This window comes from Neopsephotus bourkii, unplaced genomic scaffold (assembly GCF_033783945.1).
Source record: "Neopsephotus bourkii isolate Nb327-2 ecotype Australia unplaced genomic scaffold, CSIRO-AGI_Nbou_v1 NB_1376, whole genome shotgun sequence".
Lineage (NCBI taxonomy): Eukaryota > Metazoa > Chordata > Aves > Psittaciformes > Psittacidae > Neopsephotus > Neopsephotus bourkii.
The window spans coordinates 366830-376073 of record NW_026901855.1 but is presented as its reverse complement, the minus strand read 5'-3'; positions in this window follow the sequence as shown (position 1 = coordinate 376073).

Here is a 9244-nt window from a genome sequence, read left to right as displayed (position 1 = left end):
TTATTTCTTTACCTGCAAATGCGCTGACATGCAGATCGGCATCTGCTTGCTGGTTGATGCTTCAGGAGCCACTTTCTGCTCTTGGGGGCAACAATGCAAAGAGGGAAAAAGTACATTTGGCTGAAAACCAACCTGGGAGAAGTTCATGGGAAGTCCCAATGGCTAGCTCCTGCAGCCCAGGAGCTTTTAGCAGAGCTTGTTCACTGTGAGCCTGGGTCCCCTGGGACACCTGGTAGGGGTCAGCTGGACCTCAGCAGGTACTGTGGATACACGTGGTGAGACAAAAGGGAAAGTCCTGTGCCATTGCCACTGCTCCTGTTTCCCTGCATGTGCTGAGACTGAGAAGATTCGAAAACAGCTGTGGGAGCCGGTCTGCTTGATGCTTTTCCCCTGCATGCTGGAGATGTCAGCAGAGTCCAGAGAGGTGGAGAAGGCTGAGGAGCTACATTAAGGTGTGCTTGAAGACTCTTAGCCTCCTGTTCCAGGTCTTCAAGCTGAAGATGACACATGCTGTTCCCAAGCATGAGATCCATGCCCATTGTCAGTACCAGCCGTTAACATCATCTCGTCTAAAAAAGAAAAAAAAAAAAAGGAAGGATGAGGGCAGTGATTGACACTACACACTTTGTTCATTCATTCTGAACACGGCATTTCATTTAAATTCTGTGTTGTGCCACGCTGTGTGCTAGGAAATGTACCCTAGGATAATTTTAAAGCTATAAAAGTTCAGTAAATGGAGACTTCCCGGCAGGACTCAGCTATTAAATCTTTGTTGGAAAGTAGGAGCCACATCCATTTAAAAAATCATATTCTGGTGAGACTAATCACATCTTTGCATGGCTAAAATATGCTTGTATTCAGATGTTAATCGCATAAATATTTGGTAGTTATACGTTGTGTAGAACAAATGCCACAAATTGGCAACGTTAAAAACCCCCTTATCATTGAAGGTATCTTGAGAACATGGAAATATCCGGGTCATGTTCAGGGTGATGGCAGAACATTTACCATGGTGAGGCAAGAAGAATCCCTTCCCTAGCCATCATTTAGCAAGAGAAAAGTTCACCCAAAGTGCAGCTGCTCTAACCTGTGTTGCACACAATGGCACAGGCTGAGCAGTGCTTCCTCCTCTGAACAAGGGGGGCCTGCCCAGGCACCATCCCCCTACCTGGGGACCATACCAACAGCACTCCAAGAGAGATCTGGATGTTGCCAGTGGATGTAAAAAGGACATAAGGTTTGGGCATCCCTTATACAGAAAGTGTGCAAGGGATGATAAGAGCCCACCCAGTCCTGCTGGTGCTCTGAGAGATGCCTTACGCACTGCTGGCAAGGAGTCAGATTCAGGTGTGCAGCAAGTTTATGTTCTGAACAGAAAAAAAAGGTCTGGTAAAAGGGAGAGCTTGAAACTCCTTTGGAGAAGATGGGTCACAAATTATCCTCCCATGTGTTGCCTTTAGGAGAGTCATCCCAGAGCAGGAGTAAAACTGCACAGTGTCCTAAGATGCAGCATGGACAAGTTTCTTCCTTGCAAACTTCACACGTACTGTGCAAAAGATATAATTCAGAGTAACTATGAATTTAATTCTAACTGTAATTCTAAATTGGCAACTTGTTAAAGAAAGAAAAATTTCTTTATGAGACAAATATCCTCTTCAACTTGCAAGAAGTGAATGACTTCTAACATTTCTATTAGACAATCATATATTCATCTGATGTCATTCTTCCTGCCTAACATTAAATCCCCCATTAATGGCAATTAGCACCTTATTCAGCCATTGGTATGGCTGCTAGGACAAAATCAGTATCTCTGAAAATTTATTTTCTTTCAAGGATGGCAACCTGGTGAGCATATCTAGCCCATAGAACAGTTTCTTCCACTCTCCTGGGAATACTGCTTGGGCAGAGAAAATGAAAATCTGAGATAATACCATATGTGTTGTAGGACTGGAGGGTTTCAGGAAGGAGGGAAGGACAAAATTGCAGCCCAGCTTGGATCTGGTAGGATTTCTTTGATCATTTGTCAAGAATTGCTGCATTAACATTTACAAGCTCAAGAGTACCAGGTTGGAATTAGAAGCGAGATCCAAATGTACTGAATTGGTTGATCCCAGCTGGCACCGACAGGACTTGATAGGAGTTCTAAACAATACAGATAAATAAAATCTAGACATTTTGTTTATACACAACACAGACTATAAAAATATTTTTTATAATTGATGTATGCTGAGTCTTAGGCTTTGATCCTGTTTTATGTCTTATTGGTTTTGGTTTTGTTTTACTCTCCTTAATATCTTATTATTAGGAAGTATTTCTTTTATGCTAAGGAACCCCAATGCCACACAAATCTTTGAGAAGAAAAGAACATTTTTCTTGTCATGAGCTGTAAGTAGAAACTGCAATCTGAAAGAATTGTTTATCCTCCATTTCTTAAGAGAACTTTTCTTGTGGAGATACATTCATCCTGCAAAGCAAACAAATCAGCCAGTTCACACCGGGCTGCATCTTCCTTGTATTTGAGATTCTGCGGTTTGCTATTTAGGTCGCAGAAAGGTCCAAAGATGTAGGGCCCAATTCATCAATGCATTAATTTTGGTTTATGCTTGCATAAAGCTGTAACCTTTGAGTTAATTTAAATTAGTATAAAAACTTTTCCAGGCACATGCTGCCTCTTTCTGAATGTCTAGAAAGTCCCTGGAAAAACTCACAAAGAAATTTTTCTCAAGATAGTTTCTAATGATAATAATAAATCACATCTGAGGTTGTTTGTGTGTATGTGAAAGCAATGAATACTTAAACAAAAAAAAAAAAAAAAAGAAAAGAACAAAAGAGCCAAAAGAAAAAATACCAAGTGCAAGAATTATTTAATTTTAGAGCCCAGCAGCTCAGGGTTGTCAGGTTGTTTTCAGTGTTAAACCCTGCCCCAGTTCTTAATCCAGGCTGGTAGCCTGTGCTTTAGCCCCCCTCTTGGAAAACTCTTCTATTACCTGTAGGTGCTATGAGAGAAAATCTGGGCTTTTGGCCAGTTATCGTTCCCTTTAAAAAATTCTCTCTGCTGATAATCAGAATCAATATTTACCAAGTCAAGAAATGCCATTCCTTGTCTGAACAATCTGTATGCTTGTAGCCAGTTACAACCCATCCCTTTGTTATCACTTTGCTGAACAAAAGCAGGTTCTTTTCTTAAAACGATGACAAATCAGAATTGTTGGTAGTATAAGTTATTTTTAAACAAGTAAAGCAGTAATCAGGTGTCTGATATGCAAGTTTGGAGAATGAAGCATAGTTTAATAGGAAAGATGAGTTTTCATCCGCTGAAACCACAAATGCTGTGTGGATTAGTTGCTTTTAATCCCATTTAACCAAAGCTCCCCATTTCATTCTTCTAATCTTTCCTCATAAACAAATTCTTCCAACTTCTCAGTCATGTTTTCTATCCTCCTTGGAATTCCTCTCTATTTGTCTACATATTTTGAGCATAAAGAGAGGCCCAGGGTGAATGTGGGATTCTAGGAGGGACTCCGTCAGCTTTGTGCTAAATCCGTAATTAAAAAGGGTTAAAGTTAATATATTTAAGCTACAACAACGAATCCACTTGATCACACATGACAACAGAAGTATTTATAATTATAATGATTGTCTTACCTCTCAAATGGTCAGACTTAGAGTGTTTAATCTGCACAGATTTGTTTTCTGTAATGAAGATATTAAGGATATTTCCAAGGCAGTGCAAATTTTGCTTGAGTTGGGGAAAGAGAATTATTTTTAAAGGGTTTCAAAATCCTATGTCCTGGTGATTTTGATCTGCAAATAACAACCTTTCTCTCCGCCTTCACTTTAACACTGATCTTTCTGTGTAGCAAGACCATACCTTACAGCAGTAGCCTCTTTACGCAGGCACAGAGCATGCAGGACGATGCACAGTAGCAACAGCAGCCGCAAATAATATTTTGGAAACATTTTGGTGCACTTTTACTGGAATGCTTAAATAACACAGTGGAAATGAAGAAAACCCACGTGCTCATTCCATCAAGCATTAACTGAATGCAAACAGAGTTTGCCTGTGCAAATTTTATGATTTAAATGTCCCCCAAACTATGTCAAAAAAACAGCTGCATACAGAGCCCCCAAAGCTGTTGACTGCAAGGGCATAGTATTAGACTCTGAGACACCACAGATCATGATTATACAACCCTAATCTGTTTGGTTTATTACCCTTCTGACCTATAACCAAAGCTGAATATATTTTTAAAGTCAGGAACACTATCCATGCCACTTGTTTATTAAAAAGGAGCATAGTCCCCATTCCAGTTACATTCTACTTTTTGACAAGCTGTCAATAAACTTGCTCCTTCTGTTACCACCAATGGGCATGAACATACCACTTCAGAACCCCTCTCATACATTGGGACCCCAACAGGGTAGTGACAGTTCCCACCTTGCAAAAAGTCTCAGATGTGAAAAGCTTCCCCTGGGCACAAGTTCTCAGTACGTTGTATTGTCAGATTCACAGGCAGAGGGTTCAGAAAGTTTAGGGTTTGGGGTTATTTTTTCCTTGCCAGTTATGTTGTGGAATTAATCCAAACTGGCTAACTTGTGAAAATAAATTGTGTTCTCTCTGAAGACTAATTTAGCAGTACAAAGCACATATGCTTGTGTACATTACCCCCCCACACACACCTGCATAAGTACACACACACATTTACATGAGTAGATTAACTGCATCTAAAAATCAATTACTTATCTGTATGCACACGTGTCATTAAGATTTATGAAGACTATGCATAGATTTAACTACACATTCTGCTTATGTTTTTAAAAATTTGAATCAAAGTATGGTCCTGGTGCTCTTCATCCCTCTACTATTTACCTACACACCATGAGCATGTGGTGCTCATTTGTATATGGTATATACAGGTGTCAGAGAGAAAATGTATGTAGGTATATCTATCTATATATCTGTATATGGCCATCATGCATTATTTATAAAATGAGTTTGTTGCATATACAAACAATAATTATTCTAAACATGAAATTATATATCCATATTTGTGTGTCCATATAGATTTTTTTTGTCCTTAATGGAAAACTTGAACTGCAAGCAGCCATGTCAGAACTCAGATGGTTAACATTCACTTCTTGCTGTTTTATTGCATATTACTGTGCGCTCCTGAGCAGCAGGAGCAGATTCAGGCAATTACAATCAAGTCAGGGCACACGCCGTGGCTGAGCAACACGATCATGATGAGGATACTGATGAGGCACTTATCGAAAACCCCACATCATCCACACTCATCAGCCACAACATGTCACCCCAAATGAGGCATCAGCTGCCTTCAAATGGCTCATTGCACACTGTTTACAGCTTTCTTTGGACCCACTTTTGATTTTGCGGTCAGGACTTAGTTCAAACAGCAGCTGACTGGCACTGGCAAGCCTCGGGATTCAGCAGAGATGACTTCCAGGAGTCAGGAGTGTTTTGACACGGGGCCTGACCGACACAGAGAAAAGGCCCCAGCTCAGTCCCCCCCAAACACTGGTGCCTCTGAGAGGAGGGGGGAGTTATGTCGGGCAAGGAGGGGCAGTGGGAGAGAGGGGGAAAGCAAACAAACAAACAAACAAACAGTCCCACAGCGCTGTCTGATATTTTTTATTTCCTGCCTCCATCCTAAAGAGTGTCCAGCCACAGGAGTTCAGGCAGAAACAATTTGGACCAGATTCCTGTCACTTCTGGGACCCCTAAAGCCACTTTGACAGTGTAAAATGGTTCTTAAAGTGGGGATGTAAATTATGGGTTCTCTATTCAAATTTGTCTTTTTGTGGGAATTGCACTAAACTGGGCACAAAACTTTTCCTGGGCCTCAGACCTTTCCCCATTATTTACTGGGATTCAGGAGGACTTTTTTTGCCTATTTAGTTCTTTAGTTCTGCAAAGAGCAAGCAAACAGAAAGAATCAATGAGGAAGGGTGAGGATACATGGGTGGATCCTAGAGATCAGCCCTCTGCTTGACTGGGGGTCAGGGAAGACCCAAAAAGGAACAACTCCAAATTAGAGAGACTGAGAGAGACTTCCACTAGCCCAGCTGATTGGCGCTCGAAAGAGGGGTTTAGAGACTCACTGGAGTTGGAAACACCACATCCAGATCCTTGCCTAAATCAAGTGGAGTGAGAGCTCTGAGGTGGAGATTGGTTACTCCTGCAGAACATAGCCCTGGGCTAAACTAGAGCTGAGACCTTTCTCCTGCCACCACTGCCTAAAAACAGGTATTTCCGCAGAACGGATTAAAACTAATTAGTTTTGACAAATAAAGATTTTTCTGATCAGAAAGTGCTGCATCATGGAGTCGCTGACACTCTGCCAAAGAAAGGTGAAAGGACCTTAGGGTGAACAGAAATATAGTCCTTGAACGTCAGACATTAGTTGATGCAAACATGTACTAATCAATTACTGTCAGTTTACATCATTTTATGTGACAGACTGGAAAAAATTAAGCTATTTTACTTCACCACTCTTTCTCTTCTATCTCATAAATATATATATATACAAATTTTTATATATATATAAATAATTTATAATTTATGCCAATTACAAATATAACAATTCCCAGATAATTAGCTTCTATACCAATTAAAAATCTTATTTTACAAATAGACCAGCTTATGAACTGAAAGCTGAAGTTATTCACCCAGTTTTGGACGGCCAGCTCAGGCCTCTGAAGTAAATCATTAGACAATATTTCCTGTTCTGATTGTTCAATTAAGATGTAGGAATATACTTATATATAGTTACCTTTACGGTTGCTGTCTGCAGCCTGCACTGTCTGCCTCAATAGTTTTCAAATTCTAGAATGCAGCACTCTCCCTCCAGATGCCAAATTGTAACAGCATCATGAAAACATCTGAAGCAAAAACAGAGGATCCATGCAGGTTTTCCTACATTTGTGCATACATCTGAGAGCTGTTTTCCTTGCTGCTTTCATTTCTAACCTGTGTTGAAAAAATGCTTTTTTCTCTTAGGGACAGATTCTTCCTGCTGCTCACAAAGATTTTATTTAATGTTAGAGGAAAAACCATTTTCCAAAAAGGCAAAATAGGTGGTCCCAGGAGAGACAGAAATTAGTTTGTACAATCTGTTTATTAGTCTTATTTACTAAAACCTTTTCTTTTTTTTTTTTTTTTTTTTTTCTTTCCAGTAATAGAAAATGTTCTTAGGCAAATCCTAAACCCATTAATTTCCTCAGAATAGCTTAAACTTATTGGTAGGACTCCTATCATGCTATCTTCTCTGTGGTGCTCAGCAATATAAGCAGGGGGAGGAGGTAAGGAGTGTGCATGCATTAGGATGGCACAGCATAAAATCCCTCAAAACTGCTTGACCGAAATAAAATTGAGCTACTCGTGCACAGCGCTGCAAAGACACGAAACTCTGTGTGAATGATGCTAGATAAGAACTGAAGCACCGGTGGTAAAGCATCCTAATTACAAACCTGCGGTGCAGGCAGAATAATGGACAGAGTGGCAGCTCTGGTAGCTGCGTAAAAAGGAGTGGAAGTTTGCATTTTTGTGGCTGTATCTTGAATTGAAGTGTGTGTGTGTATGTGTGTGAGAGGGGGGAGGTGGGAAGGGGGGGAGAGAGAGAGAGAGTAAAGAACTGTTTTTGGGTCATCATCTTACGCTCTTTGTGATGCACATTCTAATTTAGGCAAAAGGGATGCATCTTTCAAATGCAGATCATGTTTGCATTAGAAGAGCAATGAGAACACTTGTCACTTTCAGAACATTTATGTGCTAGAAGTACTGTTAGCAGAAGAGCAGTTTAGATAAATTCAAGACTTTTTTTTGCTGATCACAAACATTAAGCTTCACACCTGAAACCCTCAACCCCCTGCTGTGCTCTAATCCTAGCACCATTCACCCTTAGAGACTCAAAGTGCTGTGCCACTGCTCTCAAACATTTGATTGCCCTTACTTTGAATGCCACCACCTGCAAAAATGCCTTTTTATTCCCTTTGAGCCTCTTGAGAAGGAAGTAAAAATGATAATTCATGACAAACATTAATTAATTGTTTACAAGATGATCTTTTCTTTTTCTAACTTCTGTTCAGCAGACATGTTGAGCTGCAAGACTCCACGCTTGATGCCAGAGCTTGTCAAGAGGTCTGCATTGTTGTTTATCACTCAGGCATAGGATAGACTGCAGGTCATTGTTTCTGCAGTTCAAGTAGGACTGTCTAGCTCTTGTTTGAAGAATGGAAGTGCCATGCATGAGTTCTCCAGTATAAAAGAACTACCGGTTCTAAGAAGGAACAGGGATTTGGCTTCTAATGCAGAGTAAATAAACATTTTTCACCATCTCTTGCTCCATGTGATTTTGGAAAGGTCAAGAGATGCCATTACAGTATTTTAAAAGCTCCAAATTATGTTTAAATAACGTATCACTAAACTCAGAGAAATCTTATCAGAATTTAAGAACCTATTGTCGTTGTTTTAGTTCTTGAATTCATCATCAGAGGAAGACGTATTTTGAAAGGAATGCGCTGTTGTTAGGACGGCTGAGATTCACTCAAGGCTTGGGCTCAGCTTCTCCGAAAAGCTAAAGTGTAACACACAACACCCCCATTCCCCCCCAAAATACAGACATGATTTAACTGTCTCCTTGAATTCAAGAATTAATTCTACAAGAGATGTTACACAGTGCTAATAAGTGACCCACATATCCCAGTAAGAGTCTAAAAGAGAAAAATGCACTCAATTTTAAAACAACACCACCAAAAAACTGAAACACCACCAAAACACTGGGCAGCAAAATTTAGCTCCCCACATTACACTTAGGCAGCTAAAGGTAAGCAAACAGGTTTGCAGAGAAGATGAGCTGCTGCAACCTGGATGAAATAATTAGAAACTGTGGTGAACAGCGTCTTTGCAAATCAGACTTCTTATGTATTCATATATTTTTTAACACATATAAACATATTTTTATTTACACACATGTAAGCAGACGTGTGTTGAACACGTTGCCCTGTTCCTCTTGTAATAAAACAATTCTGAGAACTTTAAACCACACCAAAAGTCTGGAAAAAAGGTAAAGAGAGTCAAAGGTCTTACTTGTAGGAAGTGTACAGTAATATAGCTTCTCGCAGAACTCTGGTTTCCACATTCCAAATTAGGAGCCCTTAGATCACGGCTGGAAGGGTAAAAATCAATGCTATATTTTCTGAGTCAATACTACGGGTTGCACTTAAC